This window comes from Tachyglossus aculeatus, chromosome 5 (genome assembly GCF_015852505.1).
Source record: "Tachyglossus aculeatus isolate mTacAcu1 chromosome 5, mTacAcu1.pri, whole genome shotgun sequence".
NCBI classification, from domain to species: Eukaryota; Metazoa; Chordata; class Mammalia; order Monotremata; family Tachyglossidae; genus Tachyglossus; species Tachyglossus aculeatus.
The window spans coordinates 36,516,902-36,536,140 of record NC_052070.1 but is presented as its reverse complement, the minus strand read 5'-3'; positions in this window follow the sequence as shown (position 1 = coordinate 36,536,140).

The following is a 19,239-nucleotide window of genomic DNA, read 5'->3' as shown; positions in this document are numbered from 1 at the left end:
GAGAGAAAGTACTTTTGTGGACAAACTGTGTGCCCATTATCCCAGGATTTGCTGAGTCAGAGCCCCAGGAATCGCCGAAAATGTTTGGGAGGTGGAGTCAGTCTCTGGGGTGCGTGGACTACGGGGAAAAGGCTTTGCTGAGGGCAGGGCTGAGGTTTTGGCCAGACGGGGTTACCCGTGGCCTCCGGATTCGTGGTAAATCTCTGCGGCCGCTCCAGTTGACTGACCACGGGGGCCTCCCCGCTGCCCCCAGTTGGCAGATGGGCTGAGAGTGCTGCTCCTCTAGATTGTAAGCTCGCTGTAGGCAGGGAACGCGGCTGTTATATTGTTAGAGAGTACTCTCCCAAGCATTTAGTTCAGTGCTCTGCATGTAGTAAGCGCTGAATAAATATGACTGACTGCTCCTTTTGGCCCACGGGGTCCTTCAACTGGAATGGCCATGGGGTCATTTTGCAGGCCCTGCCGGGGGAAGGAGGAAAGGACGGATGGGGGTAGAGAGAAGCAGGAGAAGGGAGAGGAACAGAGAGAAGCTGGTATCAATCAATCATTCAATCAATCGATCAATAGTATTCATTCATTCAATTGAACTTATTGAATGCTTACTGTGTGCAGAGCACTATACTAAGCCCTTGGGAGAGTACGTACAGAATAAGCAGACACATTTCCTGCCTATAACAGGTTTACAGTCTAGAGGGGGAGACAGACATTTATATCCGCGCACCCCACGTGGCTCAGTGGAAAGAGCCTGGGCTTTGGAGTCAGAAGTCATGGGTTCGAATCCCGGCTCCGCCACATCCACTGTGTGACACTGGGTAAGTCACTTAACTTCTCTGAGCCTACGTTCCCTCATCTGTAAGATGAGGATGAAGACTGTGAGCCCCACGTGGGACAACCTGATCACCTTGTATCCCTCCAGCGCTTAGAACAGTGCTTGGCATATAGTAAGCGCTTAACAAATGCCATCATTATTATTATTATTACTGTTAAATAAATCATTTGTAATATATCATTTAAAGGTATGTACATAAGTGCTCTGGGGTTGGGACAAATATCAAATGTTCAAAGGTCACAGGTACAAGTGCATAGATGATGCAGAAGGGAGAGTGAGCTGGGGAAAAGAGGGCTTAATTGGGGAAGGCCCCTTGGAGGAGATTCATTCATTCAATCGTATTTACTGAGCACTTACTGTGTGTAGAGCACTGTACTAAGTGCTTGGAAAGTACAATTCAGCAACAAATACAGACGATCCCTGCCCACAATGGGATCACAATCTAGAAGAGGGGAGACAGACATCAAAACAAGTAGACAGGCATCAACAGTATCAATTTAAATAAATAGAATTATAGATATATGCACGCCATTAATAAAATAAATAGAATTATAAATGGATACATGTATACACACAAGTGCTGTGGGAAGGGGAGGAGGATAGAGCAGAGGGAGCGAGTGGGGCGATGGGGATGTGACCTTAGTAAGTCCTTGAAAGTGGAGACTTTCCTCTCCTCCTCCCCATCCCCCCCGCCCTACCTCCTTCCCCTCCCCACAGCACCTGTATATATGTTTGTACAGATCTATTACTCTATTTATTTTACTTATACATATTTACTATTCTATTTATTTTGTTAATGATGTGCATAGAGCTTTAATTCTATTTGTTCTGATGACTTGACACCTGTCCACATGTTTTGTTTTGTTGTCTGTCTCCCCCTTCTCTACGGTGAGCCCGTTGTTGGGTAGGGACCGTCTCCATATGTTGCCAACTTGTACTTCCCAAGCGCTTAGTACGGTGCTCTTCACACAGTAAGCGCTCAATAAATACAATCGAATGAATGGGGAGAGTGGTGGTCTGGTGTATATGGAGCCGGAGGTAGTTCCAGGCTAGGTAGGGAGGGTGTGGGAAAGGGGTCGGTGGTGAGACAGACAAGATTTCATTCCTTTCATTCAATCGTATTTACTGAGCGCTTACTGTGTGCAGAGCACTGTATTAAGTGCTTGGGAAGTACAAGTTGGCAACATATAGAGACAGTCCCTACCCAACAGCGGGCTCACAGTCTAGAAGGGGGAGATCTGGGCACAGTGAGTAAACTGGCACTAGAGAAACAGAATGTGTGGGCTGGGCTCTCCCTCAGCTCAGGAGGTTGGGGAAAAATTGGATAGAGAAAGTTTTCAAAAGCAGGAAATTGGGAAGGGAACTTAAACCAGGACCTCCAGTTCCCCGCCCCAGCACTCACCCCACACATGCGCTTCTCTGGTGGATCTACCTGTTTGGCAGCCTTGGGGAAGACTATGCTCTGGATGTTCCTGGACCTAACGCTGCAAAGCCTATGTCCAAACCCGAGTGGAGAGTTCTGGCCGCCATCTGGACCATCCAGGCCAAACCCCGGCTTTCAAACTTCCGATGCAGCTTCAAGCCACACATCTCCACTTTTTGTTGGCTGTAATGACCTGGTCCTGCCCCTCATTCATTCATTCATTCTTTCAATCGTATTTACTGAGCACTTATTGTGTGCCAAGCACTGTACTAAGTGCTTGGGAGAGTACAGAACAGTAATAAACAAACATATTCCCTGCCCATAATGAGCCTACGGTCTAGAGGTGAGGAGCATGGGGGCCAGCAGGCCGTGTGGATGGTGGGAAGGGAGCCGCTGAAATGCTATACGTGAGCAATTCCCCTTCGGGGCTGCCTCTCCCGGGAGGAGTCTCCTTCGCAGGTCCAGGGACCGGCTGGAGAGCCGTGACTCAACTGAGCCTTTGGCGTTTCTTGGAAAAGTGAGTCCCAGTGGAATAGTGCCAACTGAGACTCCTGCTTTCCTGGTGCCCTGGGCAGACTCAATCAGCAGTCAGTCAGCCAATCATATTTATCAAGCACTTACTGAAGAGCACTGTACGAAGTGCTTGGAGGAGTACAGTAGAACAATATAAGAGACACATGGCCTGCCCACAGTAAGCTTACAGTCTAGAGGGGGACTCAGACCCAGAGGCAGCTGGGTGGGCTTTGGGGGGGTCGTTTCCCTGGCCTTCCGACTCTGGTGGCTCTCCCGTCTGCCTCGAGGCCTCTCCGCGGTCTTGGGACCTACCTCCAATGCCATTGGAATTTGGACTACTCCCTGGCAGAGCCCCTCGGGAAGATGAACCCCCTTCTTGGGGCCTGTCAGACCACTTCAGCTCCCTCTCAGCCAAGCCTGAGCTGTCTGTGAGTCTCCAGAACGGGACTTGGGAGAGGACGCTCGTATTTATCTGTGGGTTTATATTTGGTAAAAATTCTATCACCACTTCCCTCGTTTATTTTAGAAAACATTTTTTGGGCTGGACACTTCCCTAGTTTACACCAATATCCTCTCGTTTCCCGGCAGCGCATATCTGAGGGCAGGGCAGGAGGTGACCAAACACTTCTCTGGGACCAAATCTGGGTGAGAAAGATCAGGCTGAAGAAGAAAAGGAAAAAAAAAATCAGCTTAGAGCTTTGGAGCTATCAAAATGGGGCACTCGCAGCTCATAATAGAAGGAGAAACGCCCAGAAGAAGCCATCGCTAATGGGAATTCCACAATAAATGGGATTTTTTTATACCCAGCCTACACTGACAGTGACTGTTATTACACTGTTAGGGACAGAAATGGGTCCTTATCTTAAGCTCCCTAACTGGTAATATTTCCAAGAACACTCCCTGACCAGTGACTTGGAAAATGAAAACATGTCTCAGACCAACTCTGAAGACTGTCCTCAACCACCCCACCTCTCTCTAGGGCTGATCTAAGCTGCACATGCTCCGTAAATCCTTCCTGAAAAAATCTTTTGGGGATTTTCCCAAATAATAATACCTGATGTCTTTGTGACAGTCATTCAATCAATGACATTTATTGAATGCTTACTGAATGCAGAACATTATACTAAGAGCTTGGGAGAGTACAATAAAAAAAGATTTGATAGGAGCGATCTTTGCTGCAAAGGAGAGACCACTGTGAGCAGAGGTTGTCTCTATTTGTTGCTGAATTGTACAGCCCAAGTGCTTAGTACATGGGTTCAAATCCCAGCTCTGCCAATTACCAGCTGTGTGACTTTGGGCAAGTCCCTTAACTTCTCTGTGCCTCAGTTCCCTCATCTGTAAAATGGGGATTAAGACTGTGAGCCCCCCGTGGTACCACCTGATCACAATGTAACCTCCCCAGTGCTTAGAACAGTGCTTTGCCCATAGTAAGCACTTAATAAATGCTATCATTATTATTACAGTGCTCTGCACACAGTAAACTCTCAATAAATACGATTGAATGAATGAATGAATGAAAAGAGCTTACAGTCTGCTGAGCACTGTACTGAGCTTTGAGGCAGATACGACAGATCAGCATTTAGAACAGTGCTTTGCACATAGTAAGTGCTTAATAAATGCCATTATGATTATTGTATGACACTACCAGAACGGACACAGCTCCTGCCCCACATTGGGGTCTCAGTCTAAGTGGGAGGGAGAATGGGTATTTGATTTTCATTTTACAGATGAGCAAAAGGAGTCAAAGAGAAGTTAAGTGACTTACCCAGAAGTAAGAGTCAGAGGTCACGGGTTCATATCCCAGCTCCATCAATTGTCAGCTGTGTGACTTTGGGCAAGTCACTTCACTTCTCTGGGCTTCAGTTCCCTCATCTGTAAAATGGGGATGAAGACTGTGAGCCCCACGTGGGACAACCTGATCACCTTGTAAACTCCCCAGCGCTTAGAACAGTGCTTTGCACATAGTAAGCGCTTAATAAATGCCATCATTATTATTACCCAAGGTCACCCAGAAGGTAAGTGGCAGAGCCAGGCGTGTAACACATGTTTCCTGACTCCCAGCCTTCTAGGCCACACTGCTTCCCTTCTGTCTGCAAGGACAGACAGCTAAGGTAATCTCTGTCCCAGCAAAATGGGGATTGAGGCAGTTAATTGGGTTGATGGGGAGACCTGGAGTCCCAGGAAGGTGGGAGGCTGCTTTTCAGGATTTGGATCTCTGACCACCCTCTACCTCCTTTGGAAGATAATGAGTCTCGGAATTCCTCAGTATTCAGGTTGTCGGCCAATGAATGCCGAGGGCTCTCTGCCTGTTTTGCCCGGGACAGAGCACAGTGAGAAGGGCAGAGGATGTAGACAAGGTCCTTGCCCTGGGGAGTTAACAGCCCAGGGAGGAGGCAGGACAGACACCAATCTAAATATCTATAAACACAAATGACAGAAACACATTAACAACCAGCTACAGCTGTGCAGCCCTGAGCCCATGTGTGGGCTAAATCTGTGGGAAGGTGAGAGAGGCAGTCAAGGGGAAGGCGGGGGAGGTGATTGGGAGGGACACTCATTCATTCATTCAGTCGTAGTTATTAAGGGCTTAATGTGTGCAGAGCACTGCACCAAGCGCTTGGAAAGTACAATACAGCAATAAAGAGAGACAATCCCTGCTCACGATGTGCTCACAGTCTAGAGTTGGGGAGACAGACATCAATACAAGTAACAGGCATCAATATAAATAAATATATTCTATTTAAATATATATTATACATTAAATTAATATATTACAAGTATATGAACTAATAAAATATAGAATTATAGATATATACATAAGTGCTGTGGGGTAGGTAGGGAGGGAAGAGCAAAGGGAATGAGTCAGAGTGATGTGAAAGGGAGTGGGAGTTGAGGAAAAGTGGGGCTTAGTCTGGGAAGGCCTCCTGGAGGAGGTGCACCTCCAGTAGGGCTTTGAAGGCACATATGGAGTGACTGGCTCCAGGTGGGCTGGGTGGCGGAGGCTTCGTGGAGGAGGTGGGCCTGGAGTAGAGTTTAGAAGGAGGAGAAGGAAGGGCGTTGTATGCTGGGACTGGGGAGCAGCATAGCTTGGCTGGACCAACATGAGAAGCAGCGTGGGATAGTGGATAGAGCATGGGTTTGGGCGTCGGAAGGTCATGAGTTCTAATCCTGGCTCTATCACTTTGCTGTGTGACTGTGGGCAAGTCATTTAATTTCTTTGTGCCTCAGTTACCTCATCTGTAGAAAATGGGGATTAACAATGTGAGCCCAATGTGGGACAGGGACTGTGTCCAACCTGATTAATTTGTATCTATCTCACTACTTAGAACAGTGCTTGGCACATTGTAAAAGCTTAACAAGTACCATAAATAGTATTATTATTATTGGACCAAAGATCAGAAGCCAGGGAGCATCGCGGGGCAGGACAGGAAGGGAACAAAAATTGATGAGGGCTCTTGGAGGCCAGAGCAGGCTCTGAGAGGGGTTGAGATTCAATCAACACTGGAAGAGGGGGGTTTTTGATCATGGGGGTCAGAAGAGGCTGGAGGCAGGGAGGCCAGCAAAAAGGCAGGCTATGGCTCAAGATGAGTAGTACAGTGCTAAGCGCTTAGTACAGTGCTCTGCACATAGTAAGCACTCAATAAATACGATTGGTGATGATTAGGGTGGGGATAGACTCAAGCTGTAGATTTGGGCATGGAGAGGAAAGGAGCCCCTGAAAAACATGGAAGTAAAGCCAGGAGGCCTTGCTTCCAGACTGACCAGACGCCCTTCTGGATTTGAAGGCCTGAGAAATCTTGAGGGTCCCTAGCATATGCAAGGCCAAAGCCAAGAGAAGGTTGAAGAGCTTACAAATAAATTAGGCCCGGGCTGCGTAGCCACACCAGGCAGTTTGCAGTAAAAATGTTCTCTAGTTGAGAACTCATTCACTCCTGTACTTCCCAAGAGCTTAGTACAGTGCTCTGCACACAGTAAGCACTCAATAAATATGACTGAAGGAATGAATGAATGAACTACATCTCCATGCAGATGACACCTAAATCTACATCTCCTTCTCTGATCTCTCTCCCTGTCTCCAGGCTTGCATCTCCTCCTGCCTTCAAGACATCTCTTCTTAGATGTCCTCCCTTCACATCAAACTTAACATGTCCAAAACAGAGCTCCTTATCTCCCACCCAAGCCCTGTTCTCATCAGCACTTTCCCATCACTCTAGATGGCACTACCAGCGTGGCTCAGTGGAAAGAGCCCGGGCTTTGGAGTCAGAGGTCATGGGTTCAAATCCCGCCTCCACCAATTGTCAACTGTGTAACTTTGGGCATGTCACTTAACTACTCTGTGCCTCACTTACCTCATCTGTAAAAAATGGGAATTAAGATTGTGAGACTCACGTGGGACAACCTGATCGCCTTGTATCCCCCCAACATTTAGAACAGTGCTTTGCACATAGTAAGTGCTTAATAAATGCCATTATTATTATTATTATTATTACCATCCTTCCCATCTCACAATCCTGTAACCTTGGCATTATCCTTGACTCTGATCTCTCATTCAACCCACACATTCATTCCATCACCAAATTCTGTCGGTCTCACCTTCACGACATCGCTAAAATCTGCCCTTTCCTCTCCATCCAAACTGCTACCACGGTGATACACTCATCCTATCCCGTCTAGATTACTACATCAGCCTCCTTTCTGACCTCCCAAACTCCTGCCTCTCCCTACTCCAGGCCATACTTCACTCTGCTGCCCAAATCATCATTCTACTGAAACGTTCAGGACGTGTCACCCCCCTCCTCAAAATTCTCCAGTGGTTGCCTATCCACCTCTGTATCAAACAGAAACTACTCACCATTGGCTTTAAAGTACTCTATCACCTCCCCCCTCATATCTCACCTCGCTTCTTTCCTACAACCCAGGCCACACACTTCCCTCCTCTGGGGATAATCTCCTCATTTTGCCTTGATCTCCTCTGCCTCACCTCCGACCCCTGGCCCACATCCTAACTCTGGCCTGGAAAGCCCTCCTTCCTCAAATCCACCAGACAATTACCCTCTCCCACTTCAAAGCCTTACTGAAGGCACATCTCCTCCAAGAGGCCTTCCCAAACTAAAGCCCCACTTTTTCTCATCTCCCACTGTGGCGTCACCCTGATTTGATCCCTTTGCTCTTCCCCACCCTCCCTGCCCTACAGCACTTATGTATACATATATGTTTATTTATTTACATTGAAGTCTGTTTATTTGTATTGATGTCTGCCTTCCCCCATCTAATAATAATAATAATAATGATGATGGTTTTTGTTAAGCGCTTACTATATGCAAAGCACTGTTCTAAGCGCTGGAGAGGTTACAAGGTGATCAGGTTGTCCCATGGGGTGCTCACGGTTTTAATCCCCATTTTACAGATGAGGTAACTGAGGCCCAGAGAAGTGAAGTGACTTGCCCAAAGTCATACAGCTGACAGTTGGCAGAGCCAGGATTTGAACCCATGACCTCTGACTCCAAAGCCCGTGCTCTTTCCACTGAGCCACAATGTGAGCAGGGATTGCCACTCCTTATTGCTGTATTGTACTTTCCAAGAGCTTAGTATAGTGCATTGCACACTGCAAGTGCTCAATAAATACAATTGAATGAATGAATGAATGAATGATGATCCAGATGTGAGTTGCTCGATTGTATGACCATCTCAGATGCCCATCTCACTCCCCATTGACACAGGCCCGAATTCCTTTATTCCTAAGGGGAAAGTTAACTTGAATCCTTACCCTAAAACTTATAACAGTTACCCATTTTTCTGCAATTGTTGGATGTACAGAATACCCGGGCCAGGGCTGGGCAACTCCAGAGTATACTGGGCTGTTTTTAGTGAATGGCCTCTGAACTGCTGCAGAAGGCAGATTTACAGTCTCTCAGGCCTGCTCATAGTTCTTCCCCTGATCACCCATTCCCAGAAGCTCCTTTCCGGAAGAACTGAGACCCTGATAATCAGCTGGTTCTGCTTGGGAAGGCAGTCCCACCCCCGCTGCCCACTCTCTCCAATAAAAAGGGCCTCAGGTAGTTGAAATCCAGAATGAAACTGCCTCTTAGAAGTCTTCCCCCCTGGACAAATCAAACCAAACCATGTCACCAGGCTGGACCAAAAGCTCTGATCAGAGATGTATGGAAATGGGGCTGAGAATATGTTTACTTCCCCAATCTAATATTTTGTATTTCTACAAGAAAGGAGGGAATCAGTGTGGGCTAGTGGATAGAGCACTGAGCCTGTGAGTCAGAAGGACGTGGGTTCAAATCCCGGTTCAGCCAGCTGTCTGCTGTGTGACCTTGGGCAAATCACTTCACGCCTCACCAATCTGGGACAGGGACTGCGTCCAACCCAATTACCTTGTATCTTCTCCCCCGCTTAGAACGGCGCCTGGCACATAGTACGTGCTTAACAAATACCACAGTTATTATTGTTATTACAAACTGACAAAATTCTGGGTCAAAAATTCTGGTTCCTAAGCTTCCTCTTGTTAACATGCTAATGAATCAAGCTGCTTTTCCATCGCCATCATGTTTGCCCTATGTAGATGTGCACAGTGACCCACTGAGCTGGAAGGGATCATTTAGTCCAGCCCCCAGCTTCCAAGCAAATGATCTCCTAGCCCATCCGGGACAGATGTTTGGAAGCACGTTGTCAGAGCTGTAGACTCCACAACCTCTTTTAGTTATCCACTCCTAGCTGTTGGAAATGGTTCCTCATGGTCAGCTGACCTCCTCCACAATTCAATTTAAGCCCATTCCCTCTTGTTTAATCCTTTGTGGACCAGAAGATTTGGCCAGCATCCTTCTCATGTTGGGGGGATTGTGTGTAGGGTGTGTGTGTGTGTGTGTGTGTGTGTGTGTGTGTGTGTGTGTGTGTGTGTGTGTGTGTTTTGGGCGGGGTGAGGAGAGAGAAAATAGGGATTCTCAGGATAGAGTTGGTTGGCCATTTGAACAATCCCTTCCATGGCCAACATTTGCAGCCTTGCCTATAGTTGGGACTACATAATACTAATAATAATTATGGTACTTAGGAAAGTATAGAGAAGCAGCGTGGCTCCGTGGAAAGAGCACGGGCTTGGGACTCAGGGGTCATGGGTTCAAATCCCAGCTCTGCCAATTGTCAGCTGTGTGACTTTGGGCAAGTCACTGAACTTCTCTATGTCTCAGTTACCTCATATGTAAAATGGGGATGAAGACTGGGAGCCCCACGTGGGACAACCTGATCACCTTGTATCCTCCCCAGCACTTAGAACAGTGCTTTGCACATAGTAAGCACTTAACAAATGCTATTATTATTATTATTATTATTATTATTATTATTATTATTATTATTACTACTACTACTTGTTAAGTGCTTACTATGTTCCAGGCACTACATGCTACCCCTACCACACTTGCCTTGGCATCCTAACTGCAAGCCTGGCTCTGGTCCCAGTCAGGGGGGCAGGGCCATGAGATGTGTCAGCATGGCTGATGATTTTCTCTACTCTGCTTCATTCCTCAGTTCCTCATTTGTTCCAAGCTCACCCCTCACCTTTTCCTGTCTGGAGCTCTGTCTGCAGAGCCAAAGCCCAATGGAGCTGCCCTATTATTCGGCAAATCTGGTAGCGGCCACCCAGACTGGTGGAGAATTGAAGTAAAGGGTGAGTTTTGCCAGTGGGGATGGTCTCTGCCCTCAAGGAGTTTAGCTCCGATCTGTTGGGGAAACTACAATGGGTAGCATTCATGTGTCCTCTCCCTCTCCCCCCAAGACCTTGCACCCCGTGGCTCTATATTTCCTTCTCTTTTCAAGTTGCTGGATTTCCTCCCACATCACGGTAGGGAATGGTGGGCAACCTGCCAAGACTATCTAGTAGATTGTAAGCTCCTGGTGGGCAGTAACCATACGTGCGGCTGCTGTCTTACTCATTTGTTTAGTACAATACACTGAGCTCAGCGGAGTTCAATAGTTGCCACTGAGGATGACAATGAGCTATGCTCCTTGTGGGCAGAGATCCTATCTACCGATTCTATTGAACTGTTCTCTCCCAAAAGCTCTGCATATAGTAACCACTCAATAAATGCCATTGATTGATTGACTGATGGCCCAGGGATCTGTCAGTGAGGCTGGAGGATGGGAGATCTCAAAGCAGCTGCAGTAGTTGGTTCATTCATTCATTCATTCAATCGTATTTATTGAGCGCTTACTGTGTACAGAGCACTGTACTGAAAGCTTGGGAAGTACAAGTTGGCAACATATAGAGACAGTCCCTACCCAACAGTGGGCTCACAGTCTAGAAGGGGGATTGTTTCCATCCCCGGGGACCGCCACGAACGAGACCCCCGCCGACCCCCCTACGTGGGCTGGTGGGAGGATGCAGCAAGCACGGTGGGCGGCAGGGAGGCGGTGCTCTGGAGGGAGGAGCCCAGACGAGGGGAAGCAGAGAACACGCCCATGCCAGGCACCGATGAGGAGAGGAGTGGCAGAGTCTCACGCGGCTGGCACTTTTCACCCCCATGGGCCACGGTCGATGTCCAACATTCTCAGGGACAAACTAAAGACTTCCCATCCACCCTCCTCTTGGCTCTCCCCTCTGCTTTACGTTCCACGCCCCTCTGCCCCAGTCCTGGGATTTGGGAGTCAGGAGACCTGGATTTTAATGCCAGCCCTGGCTCTTGCCTGTTGTCTGACATTGGGCAACATTTAACTTCTGGTGCTTTTTGGGTTTTTTTTGGTATTTGTTGAGCACTTACTATAATAATTATTATGGTATTTGTTAAATGCTTACTATGTTCCAGGCACTGTTCTAAGCGCTGGAGTAGATACAAGGTAATCAGGTTGCCCCACTTGGGGCTCACAGTCTTAATCCTCATTTTACAGATGAGGTATATATGTTTGTACTGATTTGTTACTCTACTTTACTTGTACATATTTACTATTTATTTTGTTAATGATGTGCAGATAACTTTAATTCTATCTGTTCTGACAATTTTGACACCTATCCACATGTTTTGTTTTGTTGTCTGTCTCCCCCTTCTAGACTGTGAGCCCGTTGTTGGGTAGGGACCGTCTCTATATGTTGCCGACTTGTACTTCCCAAGCGCTTAGTACGGTGCTTTGCACACCTCCGAAATGCCTTAGTGCAGGGAGCTGATCACTGCTACTAGTGTTAGAGCAGAAGAAGGCTGTAGTATCCCCTCAGCCATCAAGAGACTGTAGAGAATTAGTACGGATGAGATAATCGGGAAACAAGGTCACACAGCAGAAAATATATATACATTGAGTGTTTACTATGTCACAGGCACTGTACTAAGCCCTGGGGTGGGTACAAGCAAATCCAGTTGGACACAGCCCATGTCCCACACAGGGCTCACATTCTTCATCCCCATTTTACAGATAAGGTAGCTGAGGCACAGAAAAGTGAAGTGGCTTGCCCAAGGTCATGCAGAATACAAATGGCAGAGCCAAGAATAGAACCCATCTAGACTGTGAGCCCACCTTCTAGACTGTGAGCCCGTTGTCGGGTAGGGACCGTCTCTGTATGTTGCCGACTTGTACTTCCCAAGTGCTTAGTACAGTGCTGTGCAAACAGTAAGCACTCAATAAATACGATTGAATGAATGAATGAATGAATAAATACGATTGAATGAATGAAAGGTAACTGAGGTATAGAGAAGTGAAGTGTTTTGCCCAAGGTCACGCAGCAAAGTGGAGGAGCAGGGATTTGAACCCAGGTTCTTCTGTCTCCCAGGCCTACGCTCTGTCCACTAGACTATGCTACTTCTGTGCCTCAGTTTCCACACCTCTAAAATGTGGATTTGATTCTTCTTATCCTTTCTCCTTAGACTGCAAGCTCCATATGGATTAGGGTCTGTGTCCAGCCTGATTGTGTTGCATGTACCCCAGCACTTAGAACAGAGCTTAACAAATATCACTATGTTCAGTGCCCTCGTTGGCTTCAGAAAGTCTCTTTGTGCCCAGCCTGGAGTTGATTTCACTCCCCCATTTCCTCTCCAGTTTTTGTTCCTTATCTCCTAACCTGAAGCTTTTCACCACTCCATTCTTCCTCGTCAGGCTGTGTCTCCTCTGTAGGTTTTTGGCTCTTCTTGGTGGTTGCCATGGAGACTTGACACTTTATTTCCTCTCCCCCAGAAACTGAGCCTGTTGGGAGAGAAAGCCCGAGACTTTCTCGGTGCGCTTCCTCCCCATCTGACACCTTCACTGCATCCAAGGGATGAGACGCAGCCTAGAGGTTCCAGGTCGTTCCCCCATCCTTTCATCCCAGTGATCATCCATTGCCTCTGTTCCTTTCTGGAGCTTGCTGAGTCAGAAGCTCCTGAGGAAGTGGCAGGATCTAGTAGCCTCCAAAGGAACTTTCTACCAGGAGTATCAGACGTAGGCCCTCAGTCAATCTTGGGCCTCGATCAATCAATCAATCATATATATTGAGCGCTTACTGAGTGATGAGCACTATACTAAGCACTTGGAAGAGTACAGTATAGTGGAGCTGCCAGACATCTTCTCTACGCACAGTGAGCTTACAGTCTAGAGGATGGTCTATTTCCCCACCTGGTGAAGTCTGCAGAGATACCTAGGTCAAAGAAGTTGTAGTGATAATAATAATTATGGTACTTATTACACACTTATTATGTGCCAGGCACTGTTCTAAGTGCTGGAGTAGATTCAAGTCAATCAGGTTGGACACAGTCCCTGTCCCACCTGGGGCTCACACTCTTATTCCCCATTTTTACAGATGAGATAACTGAGGCCCAGAGAAGTTAAGTGACGGCCCAAGGCCACACAACAGACATGTGGTGGAGCCTGGATTAGAACCCAGGCCAGTGCTGTATCTACTAAGCATGCTTTTGGGACAGATGCCCCTTGGTCCATCTGGAAAATTTCCCTCCTAAAAGACTTTGAGGGAAGGGTCACAGTCAGTGGAATTTGGTGATTTGGGGGTGAAGAAAGGGAGAGCTGGGATTGGGGGTGGGGAGGTCCTTGCTGGCCTGGATTAGGGGATGCACATCATTTTTCTTTGTACCCCATGAAAGTCCAAAGCCCAGAGTCCTGCTCCCATTTGGCTCCAAGAAAGGGCACTTGCCCCGTGGAGGAGAGAGCGGCTAAGACAGGAGGGAGAAGGGCCAAACTGGGAAGAACTATGGGGGAAGATCAGAGTGCTGGAAGGGAAGACCAACGACCGTCAGGGAAGGGCCAGGAGAGGGAAAAACTTTCTGGAGGCGAGACTGGGAGTGTGGGAAAAGAAGAGCGATGTGGGGTGTCTGCAGTCAAAGAATGAGGGCGGTTTCCAAGGGCAAACCGTAAACAGTAGCCGTGGCTACGCCTGGTCTGAAGAAAGGGGCTGGGAGAAGTGGGTCGGCTCACGCTTCTATTTAGGAAGTGAATAACTAGGACTTGAATGATCGGGGACTAGTTTCCATAGAGAGGGGCTGGCCCTACGATCCTGGCCTGTTGGAATCGCCCCCACGGGATGCCTTAGAGAAATACTTGTTCTCCAAACCGCACAAGTCTCTCCTGCTGAGGCAAGCTGGGCTGACCTGAGGTTGCTCTACTCTCTATACTGTCAGTACCACCAACTGGTGGCCGGCATGTCTTCCCAGGAGGTAGTTAGGTGGCCACTGGGGTCCTTCTTGAATTATAGGCTGGGTGAATGGGGCCCAGAGAGGGGCAGAGACAAACCCAAGGCCACACCGAGAGTTGGCGTCACAGGATCAGATTCTTTCTGGTTCTGAGCTGAGTCCTAGCAGCCAGATTGAGTCTCCTGCCCTTGTAGAGTGACAGACTGAAGGTGCCTGTTCTTGATTCCTAACTGGAAATGTGCAGTTCATGCCATTTGTTCATTTCGTTTGTTCGTTTATTCATTTGTTCATTCATTCATTTGTCCGTTCATTCATGCATGCATTCATTCGTTCATTCATTCCCCTTGTGGGGAGAGAACGTCTCATACTTCTGGTGTACGTCCCTAAGTACAGTGTGTTAAACCTAGTGGACATTCAATAAATACCATGCTACCATAGCAGCTCTCCCAAAGGAGATCCTTCTGGGAGACTCAGGAGCCAGGAGAAACAGCAAGGCTGGGGTGTATCGGCAGGTCTGGTTGGGATGGGCTCAGATAGCTGGGAGCGACTGGGCAGAAATGATTCTTTCACTTGCTCTTTCCTCTGGCTTCTTCTCTCCCGGGTACAGCTGAGAGCCTGAGCCCCCACAGCCCAAGAATCAGATCTCAGTCCTGCCTTTGTTTAGCTGGAGATGGCACGAGAGCACTCGCAGTTTGGCCTGGAGGGGAGGTGTCAGCCCATCTGGGTATCCAGAACGCCTTGTGCCTGCCAATTCCTCTCCCTCTCTCCCCTTCTCCCTACCTCCCAGCAGGACAGGAGTTTCTCCACCAGCAGGTGATTTCCCTGACTGCTCTCTGCTCTAGGGATGGGGGTTTGGGAATCAGATCGTTCATTCATTCAATCAGTCGTATTCACTAGAGAAGCAGCGTGGCTCAGTGGAAAGAGCCCGGGCTTGGGAGTCAGAGGTCATGGGTCCAAATCCCGGCTCCACCAATTGTCAGCTGTGTGACTTTGGGCAAGTCACTCAACTTCTCTGTGCCTCGGTTACCTCATCTGGAAAATGGGGATTAAGACTGTGAGCCCCATGTGTTAGTATGTTTGGTTTTGTTCTCTGTCTCCCACTTTTAGACTGTGAGCCCACTGCTGGGTAGGGACTGTCTCTGTATGTTGCCAGCTTGTACTTCCCAAGCGCTTAGTACAGTGCTCTGCACACAGTAAATGCTCAATAAATACAATTGATGATGATGATGATGATGATGTGGGACTAACTGATGATCCTGTATCCCCCCAGTGCTTAGAACAGTGCTTTACACATACTAAGCACTTAACAAATACTATTATTATTATACTATTATTATACTATAATAATAATACTATTACTATTATTATTATAGTATTTGTGTATATATAGTATAATATATATAATAATATATAATATATATATATATATAGTATAATATAATAATATAATAGAGCACCTGCTGTGTACAGAGCAGTGTACTAAGATCTTGGGAGAGTACAATAATTTGGATGGTGGTGCTGTGTTGGCTCTACCCAGATCCTACCAGCCCAGTCTTCTGCCCACTCCTGGACGTGGGTCTGATTCCCATTCCTTTGTGGATTGGAGCGGCGGCTGCAGAGTGTGAGCCCAATGTCTCCCCGGGAGGCTCCTGGGAAGCTGGGGTGGTTTCCTCCCAGCCTCCCTGCCACTGCTGCACTGGAGTCCGTCTATCCTGGATCTTCCTTCATTGCCTGGCTCCCTGGAAGGGGCTGTGGCTGCAGGAGCCCGGTGATGTGGCCATCCCTGTTCCACCTTTCTCCAAAGGCCCTTCCCGCACATTCCTTTCTAGCTCATCCCCCACCCCTGGCTCCCCTCCCTGCTGCCCCGAGGCAGAGCATGAGTGCGTGAGAGTCCTTCCTTACTAGGAAACTTAAACCTGGCCCAGTTTGCCCATTTTCAGGGAAACCAGAACTTTGAAAAGGAAACACAGGGAGGCCTCTTTCCTGAGGCCTCTGCTGAACGACAGGACGATAATGATAAAAATGTGAATAATAAATATTTGCTTATTTATTAAATACTTCCTATGGTCCAAGTACTGTGCACATTGAGAAGCACATTGAGTGCGTATTGAGAAGTTGAGTGGCTTAGTGGAAAAAACCCAGGTTTGGGAGTCAGAAGACGTGGGCTCTAATTCTGGCTTTGCCACTTGTCTGCTGTGTGACCTTGGGCAAGCCACTTTGCTTCTCCATGCCACAGTTTACCTTATCTGTAAAATGTGGATTAAGACTGTGAGCTTCATGTGGGACAACTTGATAACCTTGTATTTACCCCAGTGCTTAGAACAGTGCTTGGCACCTAGCAAGCCCCTAACAAATACCATTATTCAATCAATCAATCAATCATATTTATTGAGCACTTACTGTACTAAGCGCTTGGGAAGTACAAGTTGGCAACATATAGAGACGGTTCCTACCCAACGGTGGACTCACAGTCTAATAATTATTGTTATTATTATTATTATTGTTATTACTGTTGTTGTTGTGCGGTGCTGGATCATGACTTACTAGACAGAGCATGGCCCTGGGAGTCAAAAGAACCTGGGTTCTAATCCCAGCTCTGCCACTTTTCTGCTGTGTGACCTTGGGCAAATCACTTCACTTCTCTGGGCCTCAGTTACCTCATCTGTAGAATGGGGTTAAAGACATGGACTGCGTCCAAACTGATTATCTTGTGTTTACCTTAGTGTTTAGTACTATGCCTGGCCTATAGTAAATGCTTAAAATACCACTAAAAAAAGCACCAGGGTAAATAGAAGATAATCAGATTTGACATAGGGTTCGCTCACATGGGTCTCACAATATAAGAGGGAGGGAGAAGCGGTATTTCATTCCCACCTTACAGGTGAGGAAACTGGGGCACAAATAGTAGTAATAGTAGAAATAGTAGTTGTAGTAGTAGTAGTAGTAGTAGTAGTAGTAGTAGTAGTAGTAGTAGTAGCGTGAGCCCATTGTTGGGTAGGGGACAACCTGATCATCTTGTAACCTCCACAGCACTTAGAACAGTGCTTTGCACATAGTAAGTGCTTAATAAATGCCATAATAATAATAATAATAATTTTGGTATTATTATTACTGAGAGCTCACCTTCTCCTGGAGGTCTTCCCAGACTGAGCCCCCTTTTTCATTCATTCATTCAATCGTATTTATTGAGCGCTTACTGTGTGCAGAGCACTGTACTAAGCTCTTGGGAAGTACAAGTTGGCAACATAACTCTCCTCCTCCCCCTCCCCCTGCCCTACTTCCTTCCCCTCCCCACAGCCCCTGTATATACGTTTGTACAGATTTATCACTCTATCTTGTAAATATTTACTATTTTATTTATTTTGTTAATGTTGTGCATCCAGCTTTACTTCTATTTATTCTGATGACTTGACACCTGTCCACATGTTTTGTTTTGTTGTCTGTCTCCCCCTTCTAGACTGTGAGCCCATTGTTGGGTAGGGACCATCTCTATATGTTGCCAACTTGTACTTCCCAAGCTCTTAGTACAGTGCTCGGCACACAGTAAGTGCTCAGTAAATACAATTGAATGAATGAATGAATGAATGACCATCTCTATATGCTGCCAACTTGTACTTCCCAAGCACTTAGTACAGTGCTCTGCACACAGTAAGCGCTCAATAAATACGATTGAATGAATGAATGAATGAATAGTATTTACTGAACACTCAGTGGGTGCAATAGTACACTAAATTATCGGGAAAGTCCAAAAAAGGGAAGTGACACGGTCCCTAACAACAGTGAGTTTACACCCTAATGGAGGATACAGATGTAAGTGCTGAGAATGGATGGAAGTAAATGCCAGGTGGCAACGAAAGAGCATCAGATGGCTAGTGGGTTGGTATGACTTGGGATACAGGCATTAATCAGGGAAGGTATAATGATGGCATTTGTTAAGCGCTTACTATGTGCAAAGCACTGTATGGTGAAGGAGGTGGACTTTCCAGAAGGCTCTGAATATGGGGAGCATTCTGGTCTGACAGATTTAAGGAAGGAGCCCCATTTTGGGGAACAGCGAGTCAAGAGTGAGGGACAGGTCGAAGGTTGGCTGGGAGGAATGAAGAGAACAAGCTGGGGAATAGAGGGTGAAGAGAGCAGGGATCAATCAATCAATCAATCGTATTTATTGAGCACTTACTGTGTGCAGAGCACTGTACGAAGCGCTTGGGAAGTACAAGTTGGCAACATATAGAGATAGTCCCTACCCAACAGTGGGCTTACAGTCTAGAAGGGGGAGACAGAGAACAAAACCAAACCTATTAACAAAATAAAATAGATAGAATAGATATGTACAAGTAAAATAAATAAATAGAGTAATAAATATGTACAAACATATATACATATATACAGGAGCTGTGGGGAAGGGAAGGGGCTCAGTCTGGGAAGGCCTCCTGGAGGAGGTGAGCTCTCAGTAGGAAAGATGTAAGTTAGTGGAGAACCTTGAAACTAAGTGTGAGATTTTGTTTATTGTGAAGGGACACGGGGACCCAGCGAGGGGTTTCGAGGAGTGGAGAGATGTGTCCAAGGACAATTCCAAGAAGATGATTTGGACAGTAGCACGTAGAATAAAGTTCTAATCCCAGCTCTGCCATTTGTCTGCTGTGTGATCTTGGGCAAGTCACTTCACTTCTCTGTGCCTCAGTTGCCTCATCCGTAAAATGGGGATTGAGACTGTGAGCCCCACGTGAGACAGGGACTGTGTCCAACTTGATTTGGTTGTATCCATCCCAGCACTTAGTACAGTGCCTGGCACAGAGTAAGTGCTTAACAAATACCATTATTGTTATTATTATTATTATTAGAGGGAGGGGAATGGCTGGAGGTGGAGACCA